Source organism: Anthonomus grandis, unplaced genomic scaffold (genome assembly GCF_022605725.1).
Source record: "Anthonomus grandis grandis unplaced genomic scaffold, icAntGran1.3 ctg00001028.1, whole genome shotgun sequence".
In the NCBI taxonomy this organism is placed as follows: domain Eukaryota; kingdom Metazoa; phylum Arthropoda; class Insecta; order Coleoptera; family Curculionidae; genus Anthonomus; species Anthonomus grandis.
In genome coordinates this window covers 6,781-18,678 of record NW_026088653.1, presented here as the reverse complement: position 1 = coordinate 18,678, position 11,898 = coordinate 6,781, and the positions used below count along the sequence as shown (strand labels likewise).

General features: G+C 29.3%; 1 long non-coding RNA gene across 2 annotated transcripts; it reads right to left on the bottom strand.

Moving 5' to 3' along the window:
* Nucleotides 1–2,104: 2,104 nt before the first annotated feature.
* On the bottom strand, nt 2,105–8,530 carry LOC126750010 (uncharacterized). 2 transcript variants are annotated; one of them, XR_007665545.1, is made up of 5 exons: nt 8,199–8,530; nt 2,858–2,979; nt 2,627–2,800; nt 2,382–2,479; nt 2,105–2,319 (listed from the first exon to the last, which is right to left on the bottom strand). It is a non-coding gene; the product is annotated as an uncharacterized LOC126750010 (long non-coding RNA). The 2 variants fall into 2 exon arrangements; XR_007665546.1 differs by having other exon boundaries at nt 8,232–8,529.
* Nucleotides 8,531–11,898: the final 3,368 nt, after the last annotated feature.

Sequence of the window (11,898 nt, the reverse complement as noted above, 5' to 3'; positions counted from 1 at the left end):
ACACATCTCGTGAGAGTTCGGAATCTATTGTACAATTTTTTTTCTCAATTTACTCCTGGAAGTGAGGCAACCATTTTTATGTTAGGACATTATTTCGGAACATTTTTATGGGAATGGCTTAATTTTGTACAACAGATCAAAATTAATTGTACAATTTTTTACGTCATACGAGCTAGTACAATTATTTTTATAGTAGTACAATTTTTGAACATCATGTAATGTGCACAAATGCCACTTTGAAAATAGCTTGAATTTGCACATAGGTTAAAATCAATTGTACAATTTCTCTTCGATTAATGCCAAACAATAGTACAAGTTATTTTCATAATAGTACAATTTTTAAATATCAAGATTGAGGAACAAAAATTGAATTTTTTGAGGGTTGTTAATTTTTGTACATGTGCCGCGATGAATTGTACAATTTTTAACGTTGCATATAGGCTAAAATCCATTGTACATTTTTTTTTGAAAACATACCAGTATGCACTAGTACAATTATTTTTACAGTAGTACAATTTTTAAATATCGAAGACAAAACTTTTTTTAATACGCATGTTGGAAATAATTGAACAATTTTTATAAAGTAGTATAAAGAATTGTACAATTAAAAAACCTATAAACCTTTAAAATAGTACAATTATTAACAGCAAAATTAAACCTGTTTAAAATGATTTTGAACACAAACGAGAGTCCAGACTGAATTGTACAATTTTTTTGAAATAATACTGTGTACAACCATTTTTATATAAAAGTATGAACTTTTACAATTTTTCTTCGATTAATGCCGAACAATAGTACAAATATTTTCATAATAGTACAATTTTTAAATATCAAGATTGAGGAACAAAAATTGAATTTTTGAGGGTTGTTAATTTTTGTACGTGTGCCGCGATGAATTGTACTATTTTTACGTCGAAACTGAGCATCAGTATTGGATCTTTCAATCAGTACATATATGCAAAAATCATTTGTACAATTATTTTTAAGGTAGTACAACTTTTGAATGTCAAGAGATTCAGGGAGAAAATTGAACTTTTGTACTCTGGACGGAATCTATTGTACTTTTTTTTCTCAAGTAACTTCTGGAAGTGGAGCAACCATTTTTATATTAGTACATTATTTCGGAACATTTTTATGAGAATGGCTCAATTTTGTACACAGGCCAAAATCAATTGTACAATTTTTCTTCGATTATGTCAAACAATAGTACAAATATTTTCATAATAGTACAATTTTTAAATATCAAGATTCAGGAACAAAAATGGAATTTTTTGAGGGTTGTTAATTTTTGTACGTCTGCCGCGATGAATTGTACTATTTTTACGTCGAAATTGAGCGTCAGTATTGGATCTTTCAATCAGTAAATATAGCCTAAAATCATTTGTACAATTATTTTTAAAGTAGTACAAACTTTTGAATGTCAAAAGATTCAGGGAGAAAATGGAATTTTTGTACTCTGGTCGGAATCTATTGTACAATTTTTTCTCAAGTAACTCCTGAAGTGGAGCAACCATTTTTATATTAGTACATTTTCGTAACATTTTCATGGGAATGGCTCAATTTTGTACGCAGACCAAAATCAATTGTACAATTTTTCTTCGATTAATGCCAAACAATAGTACAAATATTCTCATAATAGTACAATTTTTAAATATCAAGGTTCAGGAACAAAAATGGAATTTTTTGAGGGTTGTTAATTTTTGTACGTCTGCCGCGATGAATTGTACTATTTTTACGTCGAAATTGAGCATCAGTATTTGATCTTTCAATCAGTACATATAGGCTAAAATCATTTGTACAATTATTTTTAAAGTAGTACAACTTTTGAATGATGTCAAAGGATTCAGGGAGAAAATGGAACTTTTGTACTCTGGTCGGAATCTATTGTACAATTTTTTCTCAAGTAACTCTGGAAGTGAGGCAACCATTTTTATATTATAACATTTTTATGGGAATGGCTCAATTTTGTACACAGACCAAAATCAATTGTACAATTTTTTTTTCAAATAATTCCGAGCATTAGTACAATAATTTTTACGTCAGTACAATCCTGAAACGTCGAAATCCAGGAGTCAATCAAAGTGTTGCTATATAGTAAGTGCCATGAATAACAATAATAGATGCAGTGTTGCCACATAGCAAGTACCCGGTAAAACTTACGTAACGTCGCTCACGCCGAACCGAACTTTGACCGGATCGGCGCAGTTGACGCAAAAAGACGCAGTGCGACGCGGTCAGTACGAATCGGGGCGAGATCAACGAGCCTGCGCACCGTTGCCAGTCGATGGTACCGTCGGGGGTGTCGTAACCCAAAGCCGCCTGAAAAATTCACATTTTTTAATCGATTTTCTCCTTCTCTCTTATGGACTTTCGGTACCTACCATATGAGGAAACTGGCCGGACTCTGCGTCCTCACCGTTGAGCACGTGGAAGTTTATTTCCGGTTTGACGTTGTTCTCCTTGTGAATCTTCTCGCACACTGGAAGTCGACGATAAGCATTAGAGTGTACGCATGCGCGTAATAAGCATTAGAGTGTGCGCATGCGCGTAATAAGCATTAGAGTGTGCGCAATGCGCGTAACAAGCATGAGAGTGTGCGCATGCGCGCGCGTTACATCTTACTCACTCAATTCGCATTTCCGTTTCGTTTTGATGCGTCCAGTGTTGCCGGGCGAAACCGTTTCCTTTGCCTCCTTTGGTCGGTTTTTTCTTTTTATCGCCGTCGGACCATACCAGGGTCGAGTCCACGGTACTAGACTCCGATGGAGAACGTACCGTTTTTTCCCGGGCAGCAGACGATCTAAAATTGTACGATTTTTAGTACAATTAATGTAGAGGCGATTTTTATTTGAAATACCTCTTCGAACCCGTCAAAGCCGCATCTGAGGAGGCCGTGCTCGCGGTAGGTCCTGAGGGAGACCAGGGCTGGCGCGCACTGTACTATTTTGGTGCAAGTACCTTCGCCGCACTTTTGACCTTCTGTGATTTATTAGTGGACGGTTAAAAATTGAATTGGTGAAGGCGCCGGGTATTGTTAGAGTTTACGAGACAATAAAATGATGATGGTAAACTGTTTTCAGGTTTTTATTTTTTTCTGGGAAAACTATTGACTGGAGAAAAAAATGATTTTAATAAAAGCTGTTTGGAATGTCAATGCGCATCAGATGCAATAAAAAAATAATTTTTATCTTCACTGGTTTTCCAGAAAATTGAGAAAAACCTTTAAAGAGTTTTCCAGAGTTTTCTCAAAAACTATTGGAAAAATTGCTGTTTTTCTTTCACCATAGAATTCCCAATTAAAAACACTACAAATTATATAGAATAACATTTAGTCGAAAATTTAAAAATAAAGGAGCTTTGAACGATTTTTGAAATATGAACAAAATTTTGCTGAAAACTCGAAAAAAAATTGAAAATTTTCATTTTTATTTTTTTCTGGGAAAACTATTGACTGGAGAGAAAAATGATTTTAATAAAAGTTGTTTGGAATGTCAATGCGCCTCAGATGCAATAGAAAAATAATTTTTATCTTCAATGGTTTTCCAGAAAATTGAGAAAAACCTTTAAAGAGTTTTCTAGAGTTTTCTCAAAAACTATTGGGAAAATTGAAGTTTTTCTTTCACCATAGGATTCCTAGTTAAAAACACTACAAATTATGTAGAATAACATTTAGTCGAAAATTTGAAAATAAAGGAGCTATGAACGATTTTTGAAAAATGAGCAAAATTTTGCTGAAAACTAAAAAAAATTGAAAATTTTGGTCTTTATTTTTTTCTAGGAAAACTATTGACTATAGAGAAAAATGATTATAATAAAAGCTGTTTGGAATGTCAATGCGCATCAGATGCAATAGAAAAATAATTTTTATCTTCAATGGTTTTCCAGAAAATTGAGAAAAACCTTTTAAAGAGTTTTCCAGAGTTTTCTCAAAAACTATTGGGAAAATTGGAGTTTTTCTTTCACCATAGGATTCCTAATTAAAAACACTATAGATTATGTAGAATAACATTTAGTCAAAAATTTGAAAATAAAGGAGCTATGAAGGATTTTTGAAAAATGAGCAAATTTTTGGTGTGAAAACTCGAAAAAAAAATTGAAAATTTTGGTTTTTATTTTTTTCTGGGAAAACTATTGACTGGAGAAAAAAATGATTTTAATAAAAGTTGTTTGGAATGTCAATGCGCATCAGATGCAATAGAAAAATAATTTTTATCTTCAATGGTTTTCCAGAAAATTGGGAAAAACCTTTAAAGAGTTTTCCAGAGTTTTCTCAAAAACTGTTGGGAAAATTGGAGTTTTTCTTTCACCATAGAATTACCAATTAAAAACACTACAAATTATGTAGAATAACATTTAGTCGAAAATTTGAAAATAAAGGAGCTATGAACGATTTTTGAAAAATGAGCAAAATTTTGCTGAAAACTAAAAAAAATTGAAAATTTTGGTCTTTATTTTTTTCTAGGAAAACTATTGACTATAGAGAAAAATGATTATAATAAAAGCTGTTTGGAATGTCAATGCGCATCAGATGCAATAGAAAAATAATTTTTATCTTCAATGGTTTTCCAGAAAATTGAGAAAAACCTTTAAAGAGTTTTCCAGACTTTTCTCAAAAACTATTGGGAAAATTGGAGTTTTTCTTCACCATAGGATTCCTAATTAAAAACACTATAGATTATGTAGAATAACATTTAGTCAAAAATTTGAAAATAAGGAGCTATGAAGGATTTTTGAAATATGAAGAAAATTTTTGGTGAAAACTCGAAAAAAAAATTGAAAATTTTGGTTTTTATTTTTTTCTGGGAAAACTATTGACTGGAGAAAAAAGTGATTATAATAAAAGCTGTTTGGAATGTCAATGCGCATCAGATGCAATAAAAAATAATTTTTATCTTCACTGGTTTTCCAGAAAATTGAGAAAAACCTTTAAAGAGTTTTCCGGAGTTTTCTCAAAAACTGTTGGGAAAATTGGAGTTTTTCTTTCACCATAGAATTACGAATTAAAAACACTACAAATTATGTAGAATAACATTTAGTCGGAAATTTGAAAATAAAGGAGCTATGAACGATTTTTGAAATATGAACAAAATTTTGCTGAAAACTCGAAAAAAAATTGAAAATTTCGATTTTTATTTTTTTCTGAGAAAACTATTGACTGGAGAGAAAAATGATTTTAATAAAAGCTGTTTGGAATGTCAATGCGCATCAGATGCAATAGAAAAATAATTTTTATCTTCAATGGTTTTCCAGAAAATTGAGAAAAACCTTTAAAGAGTTTTCCAGAGTTTTCTCAAAAACTATTGGGAAAATTGGAGTTTTTCTTTCACCATAGAATTCCCAATTAAAAACACTACAGATTATGTAGAATAACATTTAGTCGAAAATTTGAAAATAAAGGAGCTATGAAGGATTTTTGAAAAATGAGCAAATTTTTGGTGAAATCTCGAAAAAAATTGAAAATTTTCATTTTTATTTTTTTCTGGGAAAACTATTGACTGGAGAAAAAAATGATTTTAATAAAAGCTGTTTGGAATGTCAATGCGCATCAGATGCAATAGAAAAATTATTTTTATTTTCAATGGTTTTCCAGAAAATTGAGAAAAACCTTTAAAGAGTTTTCCAGAGTTTTCTCAAAAACTATTGGGAAAATTGGGAGTTTTTTCTTTCACCATAGGATTCCTAATTAAAAACACTACAAATTGTGTAGAATAACATTTAGTCGAAAATTTGAAAATAAAGGAGCTATGAAGGATTTTTGAAAAATGAGCAAATTTTTGGTGAAATCTCGAAAAAAATTGAAAATTTTCATTTTTATTTTTTTCTGGGAAAACTATTGACTGGAGAAAAAAATGATTTTAATAAAAGCTGTTTGGAATGTCAATGCGCATCAGATGCATTAGAAAAATAATTTTTATCTTCAATGGTTTTCCAGAAAATTGAGAAAAACCTTTAAAGAGTTTTCCAGAGTTTTCTCAAAAACTGTTGGGAAAATTGGAGTTTTTCTTTCACCATAGGATTCCTCATTAAAAACACTACAAATTATGTAGAATAACATTTAGTCGAAAATTTGAAAATAAAGGAGCTATGAACGATTTTTGAAAAATGAGCAAAATTTTGCTGAAAACTCGAAAAAAAATTGAAAATTTTGGTTTTTATTTTTTTTCTGCGAAAACTATTGACTGGAGAGAAAAATGATGTTAATAAAAGTTGTTTGGAATGTCAATGCGCATCAGATGCAATAGAAAAATAATTTTTATCTTCAGTGGTTTTCCAGAAAATTGAGAAAAACCTTTAAAGAGTTTTCCAGAGTTTTCTCAAAAACTATTGGGAAAATTGGAGTTTTTCTTTCACCATAGGATTCATCATTAAAAACACTATAAATTATGTAGAATAACATTTAGTCGAAAATTTGAAAATAAAGGAGCTATGAACGATTTTTGAAATATGAATAACATTTTGCTGAAAAACTCGAAAAAAAATTGAAAATTTTCATTTTTATTTTTTTCTGGGAAAACTTATGACTGGAGAGAAAAATGATTTTAATAAAAGCTATTTGGAATGTCAATGCGCATCAGATGCAATAGAAAAATAATTTTTATCTTCAATAGATTTCCAGAAAATTGAGAAAAACCTTTAAAGAGTTTTCCAGAGTTTTCTCAAAAACTATTGGGAAAATTGGAGTTTTTCTTTCACCATAGAATTTCCTCATTAAAAACACTACAAATCATATAGAATAACATTTAGTCGAAAATTTGAAAATAAAGGAGCTATGAAGGATTTTTGAAAAATGAGCAAATTTTTGTTGAAAACTCGAAAAAAAATTGGAAATTTTCATTTTTATTTTTTTCTGGGAAAACTATTGACTGGAGAGAAAAATGATTTTAATAAAAACTGTTTGGAATGTCAATGCGCATCAGATGTAATAGAAAAATAATTTCTATCTTTAATTGTTTTCCAGAAAATTGGGAAAAACCTTTAAAGAGTTTTCCAGGGTTTTCTCAAAAACTATTGGGAAAATTGAAGTTTTTCTTTCACCATAGAATTCCTCATTAAAAACACTACAAATCATATAGAATAACATTTAGTCGAAAATTTGAAAATAAAGGAGCTATGAACGATTTTTGAAATATGAACAACATTTTGCTGAAAACTCGAAAAAAAATTGAAAATTTTCATTTTTATTTTTTTCTGGGAAAACTATTGACTGGAGAAAAAAATGATTTTAATAAAAGCTGTTTGGAATGTCAATGCGCATCAGACGCAATAAAAAAATAATTTCTATCTTCAATGGTTTTCCAGAAAATTGAGAAAAACCTTTAAAGAGTTTTCCGGAGTTTTCTCAAAAACTGTTGTGAAAATTGGAGTTTTTCTTTCACCATAGAATTCCCAATTAAAAACACTACAAATTATCTAGAATAACATTTAGTCGAAAATTTGAAAATAAAGGAGCTATAAAGGATTTTTGAAAAATGAGCAAAATTTCGGTGAAAAATTTGAAAAAAAATTTTTTTTTTTTTTTTATTAATTTTTTTTGGTACATCGATAGAAAACCTAAAATCCTTTAAAAAAGCTTAATAAAACGTTTATGGAAAATGTACCAAAAAAAAGTTATACCCAAATTTCTATCCCAATGAAAAACTGTCAATATTTTGGTTTTATTTTTTTCCGAGCAAACTATTGACTGGAGAAAAAACTTATTATAATAAAAATTGCTTGAAACATCAACGAGCAACAAAAGCAATAAAAAAATAATTTTTATCTTCAATAGATTTCCAGAAAATTGAGGAAAAACATTTAATCAGTTTTTTCGCATTTTCTCAAAAACTATTGGGAAAATTGAAACTTTTCTCCCACCATAGGATTCCTTATTAAAAGCACTACAAATCATGTAGAATAACATTTAGTCATAAATTGAAAAATAACCGAGTTATGGACGATTTTTGAATCATCGAACAGGTCTTCAGTGAACCAAGAAGTAAACTGTTTTAGGTTAGACACTATACGCATGCGCTTTGACAGGTATATTCGCCGTCCGATTCAGGGTTGTACCCGTACAATTCTCGAATGATTCGGGTGAGCTTTTTTCAATGAGTATTCGGGAAATTCCTTGACTGTTATTGTACAAAGAATCCCCGTGTGAATGAACCAAGAGGAAACCCGACTTATGTAACCCACAAAAGAAAATTCAAAATGTTTACCATAAGTATTTGTACTAAAAGTCAAAGCATTACCGTCTAAACCTAACGTTTCTGAGCCAGAACTTAAACGAAGACACACGAGAAATACTAAAAAATTGTACATTTTATAACTGAGTGCGGAAAACCCGTACGGACAAACCGTCGTATCCTTATCGTTTGATTTAAAAATAATCGCGATATTTTTGTTGTTGTTTTTTTTTTGCTTTTTCCTCTTAATGAGCGATAAACGGGATTTAAGAACAACAAGCGGACATCACCCAACGCGTACAATTACAAACTGGTTTACTGACGATCATATCAGCGGCGGAATCGGGCGGTTAATGAGCTCTAAGCGGCGATTTTGTTAAAAATTCCACGGCCTGTACGCGAATGCACCGGCCGGAATTTATTGTACAATTTTTCTTCAATTATTTCATAGTTGTACAAATTGAAACTACTACAGGTTTAATCAGTTTTCTTTGCAGGCCGAAAGCAATAATTGTACAATTATTTTTAAAGTAGTACAATCTTTAAGAGTCGAAAACCAATGAGAGAAAAATTGGAACCTATTTAAGAGTGATGTCGAAGCAAGACAACCATATCAATTGTACAATTTTTTTCAAGTAATTATATTAAATAGTACAATTATTTTATAACTTTACACCTCAGAATTAATTGTACAATCTTTTTTTAAGTAATTCCATGCAGTAGTACAATTATTTTCTTAGCAGTATAATAGAAGCCAAATTGAGACTGGCTCAATTTGTAAGCAAATTAAAATAAATTGTACATATTATTGTACAATTCTTCATGGGCATGACCCAATTGTACAATTAAAAAAAAAACTTTGAATTAGTACAAAGAATAATAAAGTATGTGACTTGATTTTGTACACAATCAACAGTTGTACAATTAATTGTACAATCTTTTTAAAGTAATTCCATGCAGAATGCATGCACGTAATCGTACAAGTTTTTTCTAGTACATAATACCATAAAGTAGTACAATTATTTTGATAGTAGTACAATTGAAATTCAGATGAAAAATTGAACCTTATTTCATCAGTACAATTTTTAAATGTCAAAATCCAGGAGCAACCTTTTTTTAAAAATTGTTCAATTTTGTACCGAGGTTGCAATCATTTGTACAATTTTTTCAAAAAAATCTTAAAAGTAGTACAACTTTTAACGTCTTTACTACAATTTAAAATTGAAAATTTTTAAAGAATTTTTCCGCAGGTCAAAATCAATTGTACAATAATCTTTAAAGTAGTACAATCTGTAAAAGTCGAAAACCAATGAGAGAAAAATTGGAACCTATTTAAGAGTGTGGTCGACGCAAGACAACCATATCAATTGTACAATTTTTTTCAAGTAATTATATCAATTAGTACAATTATTTTACCTCAGAATTAATTGTACAATCTTTTTTAAGTAATTCCATGCAGTAGTACAATAATTTTCTTAGCAGTATAATAGAAGCCAAATTGAGAATGGCTCAATTTGTAAGCAAACTAAAATAAATTGTACAATTTTTTTCAAGTAGTACAATTTTTATTGAGAGTAAAAATTAAAAACTTTTATAAGGATGGTTCGTATTTCCACATAGGCCTGACTCAATTGTACAATTTAAAAAAAACTTTGAATTAGAATAAAATATGTGACTTGATTTTGTACACAATCAACAGTTGTACAATTAATTGTACAATCTTTTTAAAGTAATTTCATGCAGAATGTATGCACGTAATCGTACAATTTTTTTCTAGTAATACCATAAAGTAGTACAATTATTTTGATAGTAGTACAATTGAAATTCAGATGAAAAATTTAAACTTATTTAAAGTTGACTCAATTTCATCGGTACAATTTTTAAATGTCAAAATCCAGGAGCAACCTTTTTTTAAAAATTGTTCAATTTTGTACTGAGGTTGCAATCATTTGTACAATTTTTTCAAAAAAATCTTAAAAGTTGTACAACTTTTAGCGTCTTTACTACAATTTAAAATTGAAAATTTTTAAAGAATTTTATCCGCAGGTCAAAATCAATTGTACAATAATTTTCAAAATAGTACAATTTTTAAAAGTCGAAAACCAATGAGAGAAAAATTGGAACCTATTTAAGACGTCGACGCAAGACAACCTTATCAATTGTACAATTTTTTTCAAGTAATTGTACAATATTTTTTAAGTAATTCCATGCAGTAGTACAATTATTTTCTTAGCAGTATAATAGAAGCCAAATTGAGAATGGCTCAATTTGTAAGCAAATTAAAATAAATTGTACAATTTTTTTCAAGTAGTACAATTTTTATTGAGAGTAAAAATTAAAACTTTTATAAGGATGGTTCGTATTTCCACATAGGCCTGACTCAATTGTACAATTTAAAAAAAACTTTGAATTAGAATAAAGTATGTGACTTGATTTTGTACACCATCAACAGTTGTACAATTAATTGTACAATCTTTTTAAAGTAATTCCATGCAGGATGCATGCACGTAATCGTACAAGTTTTTTCTAGTAATACCATAAAGTAGTACAATTATTTTGATAGTAGTACAATTGAAATTCAGATGAAAAATTGAAACTGATTTAAAGTTGACTCAATTTCATCGGTACAATTTTTTAAATGTCAAAATCCAGGAGCAACCTTTTTTTAAAAATTGTTCAATTTTGTACTGAGGTTGCAAGCATTTGTACAATTTTTTCAAAAAAGTCCTAAAAGTAGTACAACTTTTAACGTCTTTACTACAATTCAAAATTGAAAATTTTAAAGAATTTTATCCGCAGGTCAAAATCAATTGTACAATAATTTTCAAAATAGTACAATTTTTAAAAGTCGAAAACCAATGAGAGAAAAATTGGAACCTATTTAAGACGTCGACGCAAGACAACCTTATCAATTGTACAATTTTTTTCAAGTAATTGTACAATATTTTTTAAGTAATTCCATGCAGTAGTACAATTATTTTCTTAGCAGTATAATAGAAGCCACATTGAGAATGGCTCAATTTGTAAGCAAATTAAAATAAATTGTACAATTTTTTTCAAGTAGTACAATTTTTATTGAGAGTAAAAATTCAAACTTTTATAAGGATGGTTCGTATTTTCACATAGGCCTGACCCAATTGTACAATTTAAAAAAAAACTTTCAATTAGAATAAAGTATGCGGCTTGATTTTGTACACAATCAACAGTTGTACAATTAATTGTACAATCTTTTTAAAGTAATTCCATGCAGAATGCATGCACGTAATCGTACAAGTTTTTTCTAGTAATACCATAAAGTAGTACAATTATTTTGATAGTAGTACAATTGAAATTCAGATGAAAAATTGAAACTTATTTAAAGTTGACCTCAATTTCATCGGTACAATTTTTAAATGTCAAAATCCAGGAGCAACCTTTTTTTTAAAAATTGTTCAATTTTGTACTGAGGTTGCAATCATTTGTACAATTTTTTCAAAAAAATCTTAAAAGTAGTACAACTTTTAACGTCTTTACTACAATTTAAAATTGAAAATTTTAAAGAATTTTTCCGCAGGTCAAAATCAATTGTACAATAATCTTTAAAGTAGTACAATCTGTAAAAGTCGAAAACCAATGAGAGAAAAATTGGAACCTATTTAAGAGTGTGGTCGACGCAAGACAACCATATCAATTGTACAATTTTTTTCAAGTAATTATATCAATTAGTACAATTATTTTACCTCAGAATTAATTG